This window comes from Heptranchias perlo, unplaced genomic scaffold, assembly GCF_035084215.1.
Source record: "Heptranchias perlo isolate sHepPer1 unplaced genomic scaffold, sHepPer1.hap1 HAP1_SCAFFOLD_605, whole genome shotgun sequence".
Classification (NCBI taxonomy): Eukaryota; Metazoa; Chordata; class Chondrichthyes; order Hexanchiformes; family Hexanchidae; genus Heptranchias; species Heptranchias perlo.
In genome coordinates this window covers 77,531-93,041 of record NW_027139629.1, presented here as the reverse complement: position 1 = coordinate 93,041, position 15,511 = coordinate 77,531, and the positions used below count along the sequence as shown (strand labels likewise).

Below are 15,511 nucleotides of genomic sequence, written 5' to 3'. Positions count from 1 at the left end.
CCCTGTCCATTGTCACGTTAATCCCAGGGCGGGGGCGGGACTGCTTTGACCAGGAGACCTGTTTTCTGGGACGCAGGTGTGACATTCCAGGGAGTGCACCTGCTTTGTGCTGATTCGAAACGACCACGACAACGGCAACTTGCAGTTCTATATTACCACGACAACGCGCGTGTATATATTGCTACAGCAACAACTGGAGGCGGGACATTTCCCTTGAAGGGCGACATGCAAACAACCATCGCCGGCACCGCATCGCTGCAGTATTTTCTCCCAGAGTGTATCATCGGATATACGGTACGATATTTGAGCGGAATTAATCTCTCAGAGCATCAGCACGTTGCGAGCGAAGGGACGTTTTGATTCTTAAAACCTGCCCTTGCAATCGTAAAAGGTAGCGAATGCTGTCTAGTGGCAGTGTGTGGCGACACAAGGCATACTTACCTGGCAGGGGAGAATCTGTGATCCCGAAGGCGGATCTCCCAGGACGAGGCTAGCCCATTGCACTTGGGGTGTGCGCTGACGCCTGCGATGTCCCCAAATGCGGGATACTCGACTGCAAAATTTGTGGTAGTGGGGGACTGCGTTCGCGCTCTCCCCTGCATCGAAACGAAAAGTTAGATTGTCGACCCCGCGGTCCACCAATCGGATGGGTGACGGTGTTGTGTGTGTGTGTGTGTGTGTGTGTACGTATGTCAGTCAGTCTCTCACTCAGAGCTGCTGTGGAAGGAAACCTTTTTAAAAAGAACTTGCATATCGAAAGAAAGATGTGTCTCAAGCTGCCGGGGCCCTGTCCATTGTCACGTTAATGGCTGGACTGCTTTGACCAGGAGACCTGTTTCCTGGGTCGGAGGTGTGAGATTCCAGGGGACCTGCTTTGTGCTGATTTCCAACGGCCGTCCCTCCCTCCCCCCAGGCCTTCCTTCTGAACACCTTTGTCGTTTTATCGAGGGCCAGAAGCCTGCCTGTGAAAGGGAAGGATCAGCCGGTCGGCCCCCTGCTGGTCGCTGCTGCTCGTGGAGCAGGCGTGCGTGTCCTCAGCCTCTCGGACAGGTTCCTCAGGCGGTTGAGGCAGCTCCCCCAGGTGGCCCAGTGGTCGAGGACGCAACCTTTCAAATCGTTGAGACCCGGGTTCCAATCCCGGTCGGGGGGATGATTTTCTGGTGCAGATTAATTGGCACCACTCAAAGAAAGTCTCCCCTCCTGAGCGCAATGCTCCACCCTCACCACCACTGCCTTTTCCTCACCGAGACAAACAGACAGTCCGTCCAGTCCAGGAGCGCAGTTTTCATTTGTACTCAGACCCTGCTTGTTTAAAGTTAAGTTATTTTGCAGTTTGAATTATAATCGCTGCCTGCGTGCGAGCGAGCGAGCGAACGAACGAGCGAACGAGCGGCACTCAGCCCAGGAGAAGAAAAGAATAGCACTGAGCTGAGAAAGTAAGTGCAATATATCAGCTTTATTCTCAGTCATAATACGTACACACGGACAGAGACGCTGGGAAAGAGCTGTTTTTCCTTTTGAATATCTCCCCACAGGGAGGTGCACCGTTGCCAGAGACACTGCAATACTGGGTCGATGCGTGGAGTGGACGGAGCCAAGCCCCTATTCCATCTCCCTGTTGCAAAATTCAATTTAATATTCGGTCCCGAAGCCGAGAAGCGATAACCTCCTGAATAGACGTTTGCCATTTGACTGAGTGTGAAAAGACTGAGTGTCAAAGTGGAAATGGCAAGTCAAGCCCTCTGCTGGTGACACTGCTGCTACTGTAGGGAGCCATGTGTTCAGCCTCATGTATCTGTTTCCAGGGGATTGAGGGCAACTCCCCTGGTGGTCCAGTGGTTAGGACGCAACATTTAAAACTCGTTGAGACCCGGGTTCGAATCCCGGTCAGGGGATGATTTTCTGGTGCAGATTAATTGGCACCGTTCAAGAAAATCTCCCATCCTGAGCGCAATGCTCCACCCAAACCAGTGCCTTTTACTCACCTTAACACTCAGTTAGCAGCACAGTTTGATCTCACAGCTTCCAATGTGGCCATTCACAGTGCACTCCCTCCAAACACACACGCACTGTCTGCTCGCATTTTTAAAGTCAGCAACGTGAAGTTATTTCGCCTCTCGCTTGTGGCAGTTTAAACGTTAACATTGTGTCTCTCTCGCGCTCTCTGTTTCGGGAAATGTCTGACTTGGAAACAATTAATTCTGGAACTGCCAGTTTAAAACTGCAGTAATTTTTCACACAACAACTGGAGTTAAATGTTTCAGGTCAGGAGACCAAGTCTGTGGAAGGTGGCACGTCCCAATACACAGGCTTGCAGCTTCCTGAAAAGTGACCTGAGACTGACGTCTTTCCCTCCAAGGTAAAACTGCAAGAGGGAAAAGGAAGAAAGGGAATGGCACTCATCCATCCCAGGAGTAAACAAGAAAACCACAGTTGCAATATCTCAGCATTCTGAGTAATAATACAGGCTCCAAAAATCCGTTCAGCATTTTGAATATCTCCCCACAGGGAGGTGCACCGTTGCCAGAGACACTGTAATACTGGGTCGATGCGTGGAGTGGACGGAGCAAGCTCTTGTTCCATCTCCCTGTTCCAAAAATCAATTTAATATTTGGTCCCCAGATAGGGGACATATCAGATATTAAACTGATAAGAACAGAAACTTTTTTTTTTTTTTTTCTGACACTCTGGGGTGCCTTATTGCCTTACAGATTCATTCCAGATTCCTTGCAGTGACATTACATCAAGCCAAAGCTCTACAAGCCAAAGCTCTACACTCTGCCCGAGGGGATTTCTCCCTGACTGCATCCCCCCGGCATACAATGGCAGGAAGGCTCCAAATGGTTGCCTTCCCCCACTTGACCACTTGATCTTCGCCAAAAGGCCGAGAAGCGATAACGCGCTCGATGCGAATTGATCTCCGCTCCTGTTTTCCCTCCCTCTTTGGTCTCTGGCTGACTGTGTCTAAAGCAGTCTAGAAGCACTGCCGTTCTCTCCCACTCTGGGCACATTTTTGCCACCGTTTCTAATTGCAACAGTGGATCAGTTTAAAGAAGTTGCCGTTTTTTCCTTTCTTGCTAGGATTGCTTGACAGATTGGTAAATTTGCCAGTCGGCCACCGATCAGATGGGAGAAGGTGGTGTCTCAACGGACCTCCGTCAGTCAGTCTCAGTCACTAACTCACTGCCGTTGAAGGAAACCGCTTTAAAGAAAACTAGTGACGTGACGTGACGTGTCTCACAGCGAGTGAGTGAGATTGCAACGGCCAATTGAGAAAGAGGTGAGGTGCTGACAATCAGCAGCTCGTGTTTAAACGTTCATTCCACAGCAGGCAAGACCAATCAAAAGAAAATACTGCAGATGCTGGCTCGGCTGGCTGGGCTGGCTGGCTGGAAATGGGAAATAAAAACACAAGACGTGTTAAAGGCTGGTTAAACTGTCGAAAGAAACAAGGCGTTAATGTTTCAGAAGTGCCTATTGAAAGATGTCTCTCAAGCTGCTCCCTGACTGGGCCCTGTCCATTGTCACGTTAATCCCAGGGCGGGGCGGGACTGCTTTGACCAGGAGACCTGTTTTCTGGGACGCAGGTGTGACATTCCAGGGAGTGCACCTGCTTTGTGCTGATTCGAAACGACCACGACAACGGCAACTTGCAGTTCTATATTACCACGACAACGCGCGTGTATATATTGCTACAGCAACAACTGGAGGCGGGACATTTCCCTTGAAGGGCGACATGCAAACAACCATCGCCGGCACCGCATCGCTGCAGTATTTTCTCCCAGAGTGTATCATCGGATATACGGTACGATATTTGAGCGGAATTAATCTCTCAGAGCATCAGCACGTTGCGAGCGAAGGGACGTTTTGATTCTTAAAACCTGCCCTTGCAATCGTAAAAGGTAGCGAATGCTGTCTAGTGGCAGTGTGTGGCGACACAAAGCATACTTACCTGGCAGGGGAGAATCTGTGATCCCGAAGGCGGATCTCCCAGGACGAGGCTAGCCCATTGCACTTGGGGTGTGCGCTGACGCCTGCGATGTCCCCAAATGCGGGATACTCGACTGCAAAATTTGTGGTAGTGGGGGACTGCGTTCGCGCTCTCCCCTGCATCGAAACGAAAAGTTAGATTGTCGACCCCGCGGTCCACCAATCGGATGGGTGACGGTGTTGTGTGTGTGTGTGTGTGTGTGTGTACGTATGTCAGTCAGTCTCTCACTCAGAGCTGCTGTGGAAGGAAACCTTTTTAAAAAGAACTTGCATATCGAAAGAAAGATGTGTCTCAAGCTGCCGGGGCCCTGTCCATTGTCACGTTAATGGCTGGACTGCTTTGACCAGGAGACCTGTTTCCTGGGTCGGAGGTGTGAGATTCCAGGGGACCTGCTTTGTGCTGATTTCCAACGGCCGTCCCTCCCTCCCCCCAGGCCTTCCTTCTGAACACCTTTGTCGTTTTATCGAGGGCCAGAAGCCTGCCTGTGAAAGGGAAGGATCAGCCGGTCGGCCCCCTGCTGGTCGCTGCTGCTCGTGGAGCAGGCGTGCGTGTCCTCAGCCTCTCGGACAGGTTCCTCAGGCGGTTGAGGCAGCTCCCCCAGGTGGCCCAGTGGTCGAGGACGCAACCTTTCAAATCGTTGAGACCCGGGTTCCAATCCCGGTCGGGGGGATGATTTTCTGGTGCAGATTAATTGGCACCACTCAAAGAAAGTCTCCCCTCCTGAGCGCAATGCTCCACCCTCACCACCACTGCCTTTTCCTCACCGAGACAAACAGACAGTCCGTCCAGTCCAGGAGCGCAGTTTTCATTTGTACTCAGACCCTGCTTGTTTAAAGTTAAGTTATTTTGCAGTTTGAATTATAATCGCTGCCTGCGTGCGAGCGAGCGAGCGAACGAACGAGCGAACGAGCGGCACTCAGCCCAGGAGAAGAAAAGAATAGCACTGAGCTGAGAAAGTAAGTGCAATATATCAGCTTTATTCTCAGTCATAATACGTACACACGGACAGGGACGCTGGGAAAGAGCTGTTTTTCCTTTTGAATATCTCCCCACAGGGAGGTGCACCGTTGCCAGAGACACTGCAATACTGGGTCGATGCGTGGAGTGGACGGAGCCAAGCCCCTATTCCATCTCCCTGTTGCAAAATTCAATTTAATATTCGGTCCCGAAGCCGAGAAGCGATAACCTCCTGAATAGACGTTTGCCATTTGACTGAGTGTGAAAAGACTGAGTGTCAAAGTGGAAATGGCAAGTCAAGCCCTCTGCTGGTGACACTGCTGCTACTGTAGGGAGCCATGTGTTCAGCCTTCTGTATATGTTTGCAGGGGATTGAGGGCTGATGGTCCAGTGGTTAGGACGCAACATTTAAAACTCGTTGAGACCCGGGTTCGAATCCCGGTCAGGGGATGATTTTCTGGTGCAGATTAATTGGCACCGTTCAAGAAAATCTCCCATCCTGAGCGCAATGCTCCACCCAAACCAGTGCCTTTTACTCACCTTAACACTCAGTTAGCAGCACAGTTTGATCTCACAGCTTCCAATGTGGCCATTCACAGTGCACTCCCTCCAAACACACACGCACTGTCTGCTCGCATTTTTAAAGTCAGCAACGTGAAGTTATTTCGCCTCTCGCTTGTGGCAGTTTAAACGTTAACATTGTGTCTCTCTCGCGCTCTCTGTTTCGGGAAATGTCTGACTTGGAAACAATTAATTCTGGAACTGCCAGTTTAAAACTGCAGTAATTTTTCACACAACAACTGGAGTTAAATGTTTCAGGTCAGGAGACCAAGTCTGTGGAAGGTGGCACGTCCCAATACACAGGCTTGCAGCTTCCTGAAAAGTGACCTGAGACTGACGTCTTTCCCTCCAAGGTAAAACTGCAAGAGGGAAAAGGAAGAAAGGGAATGGCACTCATCCATCCCAGGAGTAAACAAGAAAACCACAGTTGCAATATCTCAGCATTCTGAGTAATAATACAGGCTCCAAAAATCCGTTCAGCATTTTGAATATCTCCCCACAGGGAGGTGCACCGTTGCCAGAGACACTGTAATACTGGGTCGATGCGTGGAGTGGACGGAGCAAGCTCTTGTTCCATCTCCCTGTTCCAAAAATCAATTTAATATTTGGTCCCCAGATAGGGGACATATCAGATATTAAACTGATAAGAACAGAAACTTTTTTTTTTTTTTTTCTGACACTCTGGGGTGCCTTATTGCCTTACAGATTCATTCCAGATTCCTTGCAGTGACATTACATCAAGCCAAAGCTCTACAAGCCAAAGCTCTACACTCTGCCCGAGGGGATTTCTCCCTGACTGCATCCCCCCGGCATACAATGGCAGGAAGGCTCCAAATGGTTGCCTTCCCCCACTTGACCACTTGATCTTCGCCAAAAGGCCGAGAAGCGATAACGCGCTCGATGCGAATTGATCTCCGCTCCTGTTTTCCCTCCCTCTTTGGTCTCTGGCTGACTGTGTCTAAAGCAGTCTAGAAGCACTGCCGTTCTCTCCCACTCTGGGCACATTTTTGCCACCGTTTCTAATTGCAACAGTGGATCAGTTTAAAGAAGTTGCCGTTTTTTCCTTTCTTGCTAGGATTGCTTGACAGATTGGTAAATTTGCCAGTCGGCCACCGATCAGATGGGAGAAGGTGGTGTCTCAACGGACCTCCGTCAGTCAGTCTCAGTCACTAACTCACTGCCGTTGAAGGAAACCGCTTTAAAGAAAACTAGTGACGTGACGTGACGTGTCTCACAGCGAGTGAGTGAGATTGCAACGGCCAATTGAGAAAGAGGTGAGGTGCTGACAATCAGCAGCTCGTGTTTAAACGTTCATTCCACAGCAGGCAAGACCAATCAAAAGAAAATACTGCAGATGCTGGCTCGGCTGGCTGGGCTGGCTGGCTGGAAATGGGAAATAAAAACACAAGACGTGTTAAAGGCTGGTTAAACTGTCGAAAGAAACAAGGCGTTAATGTTTCAGAAGTGCCTATTGAAAGATGTCTCTCAAGCTGCTCCCTGACTGGGCCCTGTCCATTGTCACGTTAATCCCAGGGCGGGGGCGGGACTGCTTTGACCAGGAGACCTGTTTTCTGGGACGCAGGTGTGACATTCCAGGGAGTGCACCTGCTTTGTGCTGATTCGAAACGACCACGACAACGGCAACTTGCAGTTCTATATTACCACGACAACGCGCGTGTATATATTGCTACAGCAACAACTGGAGGCGGGACATTTCCCTTGAAGGGCGACATGCAAACAACCATCGCCGGCACCGCATCGCTGCAGTATTTTCTCCCAGAGTGTATCATCGGATATACGGTACGATATTTGAGCGGAATTAATCTCTCAGAGCATCAGCACGTTGCGAGCGAAGGGACGTTTTGATTCTTAAAACCTGCCCTTGCAATCGTAAAAGGTAGCGAATGCTGTCTAGTGGCAGTGTGTGGCGACACAAAGCATACTTACCTGGCAGGGGAGAATCTGTGATCCCGAAGGCGGATCTCCCAGGACGAGGCTAGCCCATTGCACTTGGGGTGTGCGCTGACGCCTGCGATGTCCCCAAATGCGGGATACTCGACTGCAAAATTTGTGGTAGTGGGGGACTGCGTTCGCGCTCTCCCCTGCATCGAAACGAAAAGTTAGATTGTCGACCCCGCGGTCCACCAATCGGATGGGTGACGGTGTTGTGTGTGTGTGTGTGTGTGTGTGTACGTATGTCAGTCAGTCTCTCACTCAGAGCTGCTGTGGAAGGAAACCTTTTTAAAAAGAACTTGCATATCGAAAGAAAGATGTGTCTCAAGCTGCCGGGGCCCTGTCCATTGTCACGTTAATGGCTGGACTGCTTTGACCAGGAGACCTGTTTCCTGGGTCGGAGGTGTGAGATTCCAGGGGACCTGCTTTGTGCTGATTTCCAACGGCCGTCCCTCCCTCCCCCCAGGCCTTCCTTCTGAACACCTTTGTCGTTTTATCGAGGGCCAGAAGCCTGCCTGTGAAAGGGAAGGATCAGCCGGTCGGCCCCCTGCTGGTCGCTGCTGCTCGTGGAGCAGGCGTGCGTGTCCTCAGCCTCTCGGACAGGTTCCTCAGGCGGTTGAGGCAGCTCCCCCAGGTGGCCCAGTGGTCGAGGACGCAACCTTTCAAATCGTTGAGACCCGGGTTCCAATCCCGGTCGGGGGGATGATTTTCTGGTGCAGATTAATTGGCACCACTCAAAGAAAGTCTCCCCTCCTGAGCGCAATGCTCCACCCTCACCACCACTGCCTTTTCCTCACCGAGACAAACAGACAGTCCGTCCAGTCCAGGAGCGCAGTTTTCATTTGTACTCAGACCCTGCTTGTTTAAAGTTAAGTTATTTTGCAGTTTGAATTATAATCGCTGCCTGCGTGCGAGCGAGCGAGCGAACGAACGAGCGAACGAGCGGCACTCAGCCCAGGAGAAGAAAAGAATAGCACTGAGCTGAGAAAGTAAGTGCAATATATCAGCTTTATTCTCAGTCATAATACGTACACACGGACAGGGACGCTGGGAAAGAGCTGTTTTTCCTTTTGAATATCTCCCCACAGGGAGGTGCACCGTTGCCAGAGACACTGCAATACTGGGTCGATGCGTGGAGTGGACGGAGCCAAGCCCCTATTCCATCTCCCTGTTGCAAAATTCAATTTAATATTCGGTCCCGAAGCCGAGAAGCGATAACCTCCTGAATAGACGTTTGCCATTTGACTGAGTGTGAAAAGACTGAGTGTCAAAGTGGAAATGGCAAGTCAAGCCCTCTGCTGGTGACACTGCTGCTACTGTAGGGAGCCATGTGTTCAGCCTTCTGTATATGTTTGCAGGGGATTGAGGGCTGATGGTCCAGTGGTTAGGACGCAACATTTAAAACTCGTTGAGACCCGGGTTCGAATCCCGGTCAGGGGATGATTTTCTGGTGCAGATTAATTGGCACCGTTCAAGAAAATCTCCCATCCTGAGCGCAATGCTCCACCCAAACCAGTGCCTTTTACTCACCTTAACACTCAGTTAGCAGCACAGTTTGATCTCACAGCTTCCAATGTGGCCATTCACAGTGCACTCCCTCCAAACACACACGCACTGTCTGCTCGCATTTTTAAAGTCAGCAACGTGAAGTTATTTCGCCTCTCGCTTGTGGCAGTTTAAACGTTAACATTGTGTCTCTCTCGCGCTCTCTGTTTCGGGAAATGTCTGACTTGGAAACAATTAATTCTGGAACTGCCAGTTTAAAACTGCAGTAATTTTTCACACAACAACTGGAGTTAAATGTTTCAGGTCAGGAGACCAAGTCTGTGGAAGGTGGCACGTCCCAATACACAGGCTTGCAGCTTCCTGAAAAGTGACCTGAGACTGACGTCTTTCCCTCCAAGGTAAAACTGCAAGAGGGAAAAGGAAGAAAGGGAATGGCACTCATCCATCCCAGGAGTAAACAAGAAAACCACAGTTGCAATATCTCAGCATTCTGAGTAATAATACAGGCTCCAAAAATCCGTTCAGCATTTTGAATATCTCCCCACAGGGAGGTGCACCGTTGCCAGAGACACTGTAATACTGGGTCGATGCGTGGAGTGGACGGAGCAAGCTCTTGTTCCATCTCCCTGTTCCAAAAATCAATTTAATATTTGGTCCCCAGATAGGGGACATATCAGATATTAAACTGATAAGAACAGAAACTTTTTTTTTTTTTTTTCTGACACTCTGGGGTGCCTTATTGCCTTACAGATTCATTCCAGATTCCTTGCAGTGACATTACATCAAGCCAAAGCTCTACAAGCCAAAGCTCTACACTCTGCCCGAGGGGATTTCTCCCTGACTGCATCCCCCCGGCATACAATGGCAGGAAGGCTCCAAATGGTTGCCTTCCCCCACTTGACCACTTGATCTTCGCCAAAAGGCCGAGAAGCGATAACGCGCTCGATGCGAATTGATCTCCGCTCCTGTTTTCCCTCCCTCTTTGGTCTCTGGCTGACTGTGTCTAAAGCAGTCTAGAAGCACTGCCGTTCTCTCCCACTCTGGGCACATTTTTGCCACCGTTTCTAATTGCAACAGTGGATCAGTTTAAAGAAGTTGCCGTTTTTTCCTTTCTTGCTAGGATTGCTTGACAGATTGGTAAATTTGCCAGTCGGCCACCGATCAGATGGGAGAAGGTGGTGTCTCAACGGACCTCCGTCAGTCAGTCTCAGTCACTAACTCACTGCCGTTGAAGGAAACCGCTTTAAAGAAAACTAGTGACGTGACGTGACGTGTCTCACAGCGAGTGAGTGAGATTGCAACGGCCAATTGAGAAAGAGGTGAGGTGCTGACAATCAGCAGCTCGTGTTTAAACGTTCATTCCACAGCAGGCAAGACCAATCAAAAGAAAATACTGCAGATGCTGGCTCGGCTGGCTGGGCTGGCTGGCTGGAAATGGGAAATAAATACACAAGACGTGTTAAAGGCTGGTTAAACTGTCGAAAGAAACAAGGCGTTAATGTTTCAGAAGTGCCTATTGAAAGATGTCTCTCAAGCTGCTCCCTGACTGGGCCCTGTCCATTGTCACGTTAATCCCAGGGCGGGGGCGGGACTGCTTTGACCAGGAGACCTGTTTTCTGGGACGCAGGTGTGACATTCCAGGGAGTGCACCTGCTTTGTGCTGATTCGAAACGACCACGACAACGGCAACTTGCAGTTCTATATTACCACGACAACGCGCGTGTATATATTGCTACAGCAACAACTGGAGGCGGGACATTTCCCTTGAAGGGCGACATGCAAACAACCATCGCCGGCACCGCATCGCTGCAGTATTTTCTCCCAGAGTGTATCATCGGATATACGGTACGATATTTGAGCGGAATTAATCTCTCAGAGCATCAGCACGTTGCGAGCGAAGGGACGTTTTGATTCTTAAAACCTGCCCTTGCAATCGTAAAAGGTAGCGAATGCTGTCTAGTGGCAGTGTGTGGCGACACAAGGCATACTTACCTGGCAGGGGAGAATCTGTGATCCCGAAGGCGGATCTCCCAGGACGAGGCTAGCCCATTGCACTTGGGGTGTGCGCTGACGCCTGCGATGTCCCCAAATGCGGGATACTCGACTGCAAAATTTGTGGTAGTGGGGGACTGCGTTCGCGCTCTCCCCTGCATCGAAACGAAAAGTTAGATTGTCGACCCCGCGGTCCACCAATCGGATGGGTGACGGTGTTGTGTGTGTGTGTGTGTGTGTGTGTACGTATGTCAGTCAGTCTCTCACTCAGAGCTGCTGTGGAAGGAAACCTTTTTAAAAAGAACTTGCATATCGAAAGAAAGATGTGTCTCAAGCTGCCGGGGCCCTGTCCATTGTCACGTTAATGGCTGGACTGCTTTGACCAGGAGACCTGTTTCCTGGGTCGGAGGTGTGAGATTCCAGGGGACCTGCTTTGTGCTGATTTCCAACGGCCGTCCCTCCCTCCCCCCAGGCCTTCCTTCTGAACACCTTTGTCGTTTTATCGAGGGCCAGAAGCCTGCCTGTGAAAGGGAAGGATCAGCCGGTCGGCCCCCTGCTGGTCGCTGCTGCTCGTGGAGCAGGCGTGCGTGTCCTCAGCCTCTCGGACAGGTTCCTCAGGCGGTTGAGGCAGCTCCCCCAGGTGGCCCAGTGGTCGAGGACGCAACCTTTCAAATCGTTGAGACCCGGGTTCCAATCCCGGTCGGGGGGATGATTTTCTGGTGCAGATTAATTGGCACCACTCAAAGAAAGTCTCCCCTCCTGAGCGCAATGCTCCACCCTCACCACCACTGCCTTTTCCTCACCGAGACAAACAGACAGTCCGTCCAGTCCAGGAGCGCAGTTTTCATTTGTACTCAGACCCTGCTTGTTTAAAGTTAAGTTATTTTGCAGTTTGAATTATAATCGCTGCCTGCGTGCGAGCGAGCGAGCGAACGAACGAGCGAACGAGCGGCACTCAGCCCAGGAGAAGAAAAGAATAGCACTGAGCTGAGAAAGTAAGTGCAATATATCAGCTTTATTCTCAGTCATAATACGTACACACGGACAGAGACGCTGGGAAAGAGCTGTTTTTCCTTTTGAATATCTCCCCACAGGGAGGTGCACCGTTGCCAGAGACACTGCAATACTGGGTCGATGCGTGGAGTGGACGGAGCCAAGCCCCTATTCCATCTCCCTGTTGCAAAATTCAATTTAATATTCGGTCCCGAAGCCGAGAAGCGATAACCTCCTGAATAGACGTTTGCCATTTGACTGAGTGTGAAAAGACTGAGTGTCAAAGTGGAAATGGCAAGTCAAGCCCTCTGCTGGTGACACTGCTGCTACTGTAGGGAGCCATGTGTTCAGCCTCATGTATCTGTTTCCAGGGGATTGAGGGCAACTCCCCTGGTGGTCCAGTGGTTAGGACGCAACATTTAAAACTCGTTGAGACCCGGGTTCGAATCCCGGTCAGGGGATGATTTTCTGGTGCAGATTAATTGGCACCGTTCAAGAAAATCTCCCATCCTGAGCGCAATGCTCCACCCAAACCAGTGCCTTTTACTCACCTTAACACTCAGTTAGCAGCACAGTTTGATCTCACAGCTTCCAATGTGGCCATTCACAGTGCACTCCCTCCAAACACACACGCACTGTCTGCTCGCATTTTTAAAGTCAGCAACGTGAAGTTATTTCGCCTCTCGCTTGTGGCAGTTTAAACGTTAACATTGTGTCTCTCTCGCGCTCTCTGTTTCGGGAAATGTCTGACTTGGAAACAATTAATTCTGGAACTGCCAGTTTAAAACTGCAGTAATTTTTCACACAACAACTGGAGTTAAATGTTTCAGGTCAGGAGACCAAGTCTGTGGAAGGTGGCACGTCCCAATACACAGGCTTGCAGCTTCCTGAAAAGTGACCTGAGACTGACGTCTTTCCCTCCAAGGTAAAACTGCAAGAGGGAAAAGGAAGAAAGGGAATGGCACTCATCCATCCCAGGAGTAAACAAGAAAACCACAGTTGCAATATCTCAGCATTCTGAGTAATAATACAGGCTCCAAAAATCCGTTCAGCATTTTGAATATCTCCCCACAGGGAGGTGCACCGTTGCCAGAGACACTGTAATACTGGGTCGATGCGTGGAGTGGACGGAGCAAGCTCTTGTTCCATCTCCCTGTTCCAAAAATCAATTTAATATTTGGTCCCCAGATAGGGGACATATCAGATATTAAACTGATAAGAACAGAAACTTTTTTTTTTTTTTTTCTGACACTCTGGGGTGCCTTATTGCCTTACAGATTCATTCCAGATTCCTTGCAGTGACATTACATCAAGCCAAAGCTCTACAAGCCAAAGCTCTACACTCTGCCCGAGGGGATTTCTCCCTGACTGCATCCCCCCGGCATACAATGGCAGGAAGGCTCCAAATGGTTGCCTTCCCCCACTTGACCACTTGATCTTCGCCAAAAGGCCGAGAAGCGATAACGCGCTCGATGCGAATTGATCTCCGCTCCTGTTTTCCCTCCCTCTTTGGTCTCTGGCTGACTGTGTCTAAAGCAGTCTAGAAGCACTGCCGTTCTCTCCCACTCTGGGCACATTTTTGCCACCGTTTCTAATTGCAACAGTGGATCAGTTTAAAGAAGTTGCCGTTTTTTCCTTTCTTGCTAGGATTGCTTGACAGATTGGTAAATTTGCCAGTCGGCCACCGATCAGATGGGAGAAGGTGGTGTCTCAACGGACCTCCGTCAGTCAGTCTCAGTCACTAACTCACTGCCGTTGAAGGAAACCGCTTTAAAGAAAACTAGTGACGTGACGTGACGTGTCTCACAGCGAGTGAGTGAGATTGCAACGGCCAATTGAGAAAGAGGTGAGGTGCTGACAATCAGCAGCTCGTGTTTAAACGTTCATTCCACAGCAGGCAAGACCAATCAAAAGAAAATACTGCAGATGCTGGCTCGGCTGGCTGGGCTGGCTGGCTGGAAATGGGAAATAAAAACACAAGACGTGTTAAAGGCTGGTTAAACTGTCGAAAGAAACAAGGCGTTAATGTTTCAGAAGTGCCTATTGAAAGATGTCTCTCAAGCTGCTCCCTGACTGGGCCCTGTCCATTGTCACGTTAATCCCAGGGCGGGGGCGGGACTGCTTTGACCAGGAGACCTGTTTTCTGGGACGCAGGTGTGACATTCCAGGGAGTGCACCTGCTTTGTGCTGATTCGAAACGACCACGACAACGGCAACTTGCAGTTCTATATTACCACGACAACGCGCGTGTATATATTGCTACAGCAACAACTGGAGGCGGGACATTTCCCTTGAAGGGCGACATGCAAACAACCATCGCCGGCACCGCATCGCTGCAGTATTTTCTCCCAGAGTGTATCATCGGATATACGGTACGATATTTGAGCGGAATTAATCTCTCAGAGCATCAGCACGTTGCGAGCGAAGGGACGTTTTGATTCTTAAAACCTGCCCTTGCAATCGTAAAAGGTAGCGAATGCTGTCTAGTGGCAGTGTGTGGCGACACAAGGCATACTTACCTGGCAGGGGAGAATCTGTGATCCCGAAGGCGGATCTCCCAGGACGAGGCTAGCCCATTGCACTTGGGGTGTGCGCTGACGCCTGCGATGTCCCCAAATGCGGGATACTCGACTGCAAAATTTGTGGTAGTGGGGGACTGCGTTCGCGCTCTCCCCTGCATCGAAACGAAAAGTTAGATTGTCGACCCCGCGGTCCACCAATCGGATGGGTGACGGTGTTGTGTGTGTGTGTGTGTGTGTGTGTGTACGTATGTCAGTCAGTCTCTCACTCAGAGCTGCTGTGGAAGGAAACCTTTTTAAAAAGAACTTGCATATCGAAAGAAAGATGTGTCTCAAGCTGCCGGGGCCCTGTCCATTGTCACGTTAATGGCTGGACTGCTTTGACCAGGAGACCTGTTTCCTGGGTCGGAGGTGTGAGATTCCAGGGGACCTGCTTTGTGCTGATTTCCAACGGCCGTCCCTCCCTCCCCCCAGGCCTTCCTTCTGAACACCTTTGTCGTTTTATCGAGGGCCAGAAGCCTGCCTGTGAAAGGGAAGGATCAGCCGGTCGGCCCCCTGCTGGTCGCTGCTGCTCGTGGAGCAGGCGTGCGTGTCCTCAGCCTCTCGGACAGGTTCCTCAGGCGGTTGAGGCAGCTCCCCCAGGTGGCCCAGTGGTCGAGGACGCAACCTTTCAAATCGTTGAGACCCGGGTTCCAATCCCGGTCGGGGGGATGATTTTCTGGTGCAGATTAATTGGCACCACTCAAAGAAAGTCTCCCCTCCTGAGCGCAATGCTCCACCCTCACCACCACTGCCTTTTCCTCACCGAGACAAACAGACAGTCCGTCCAGTCCAGGAGCGCAGTTTTCATTTGTACTCAGACCCTGCTTGTTTAAAGTTAAGTTATTTTGCAGTTTGAATTATAATCGCTGCCTGCGTGCGAGCGAGCGAGCGAACGAACGAGCGAACGAGCGGCACTCAGCCCAGGAGAAGAAAAGAATAGCACTGAGCTGAGAAAGTAAGTGCAATATATCAGCTTTATTCTCAGTCATAATACGTA

The 15,511-nt window shown here is 50.4% G+C and overlaps 5 non-coding genes and 8 pseudogenes across 5 annotated transcripts; 5 read left to right on the top strand and 8 right to left on the bottom strand.

Annotated features, from left to right (window-relative positions):
• Nucleotides 1-433: 433 nt before the first annotated feature.
• LOC137317289 (U1 spliceosomal RNA) lies at nt 434-599 on the top strand. The gene has a single exon (XR_010961682.1). It is a non-coding gene; the product is annotated as a U1 spliceosomal RNA (small nuclear RNA).
• A 935-nt stretch (nt 600-1,534) lies between these two features.
• LOC137317258 (U2 spliceosomal RNA) lies at nt 1,535-1,663 on the bottom strand (annotated as a pseudogene).
• Nucleotides 1,664-2,507: 844 nt separating this feature from the next.
• Nucleotides 2,508-2,713, bottom strand: LOC137317210 (U2 spliceosomal RNA; annotated as a pseudogene).
• A 1,231-nt stretch (nt 2,714-3,944) lies between these two features.
• Nucleotides 3,945-4,110, top strand: LOC137317288 (U1 spliceosomal RNA). The gene has a single exon (XR_010961681.1). It is a non-coding gene; the product is annotated as a U1 spliceosomal RNA (small nuclear RNA).
• A 935-nt stretch (nt 4,111-5,045) lies between these two features.
• Nucleotides 5,046-5,174, bottom strand: LOC137317257 (U2 spliceosomal RNA; annotated as a pseudogene).
• Nucleotides 5,175-6,010: 836 nt separating this feature from the next.
• On the bottom strand, nt 6,011-6,216 carry LOC137317209 (U2 spliceosomal RNA; annotated as a pseudogene).
• A 1,232-nt stretch (nt 6,217-7,448) lies between these two features.
• On the top strand, nt 7,449-7,614 carry LOC137317286 (U1 spliceosomal RNA). The gene has a single exon (XR_010961679.1). It is a non-coding gene; the product is annotated as a U1 spliceosomal RNA (small nuclear RNA).
• Nucleotides 7,615-8,549: 935 nt separating this feature from the next.
• On the bottom strand, nt 8,550-8,678 carry LOC137317256 (U2 spliceosomal RNA; annotated as a pseudogene).
• An 836-nt stretch (nt 8,679-9,514) lies between these two features.
• Nucleotides 9,515-9,720, bottom strand: LOC137317208 (U2 spliceosomal RNA; annotated as a pseudogene).
• Nucleotides 9,721-10,952: 1,232 nt separating this feature from the next.
• LOC137317285 (U1 spliceosomal RNA) lies at nt 10,953-11,118 on the top strand. The gene has a single exon (XR_010961678.1). It is a non-coding gene; the product is annotated as a U1 spliceosomal RNA (small nuclear RNA).
• A 935-nt stretch (nt 11,119-12,053) lies between these two features.
• On the bottom strand, nt 12,054-12,182 carry LOC137317255 (U2 spliceosomal RNA; annotated as a pseudogene).
• An 844-nt stretch (nt 12,183-13,026) lies between these two features.
• LOC137317205 (U2 spliceosomal RNA) lies at nt 13,027-13,232 on the bottom strand (annotated as a pseudogene).
• A 1,232-nt stretch (nt 13,233-14,464) lies between these two features.
• LOC137317284 (U1 spliceosomal RNA) lies at nt 14,465-14,630 on the top strand. Its single transcript, XR_010961677.1, has one exon. It is a non-coding gene; the product is annotated as a U1 spliceosomal RNA (small nuclear RNA).
• The last annotated feature ends 881 nt before the right edge of the window (nt 14,631-15,511 follow it).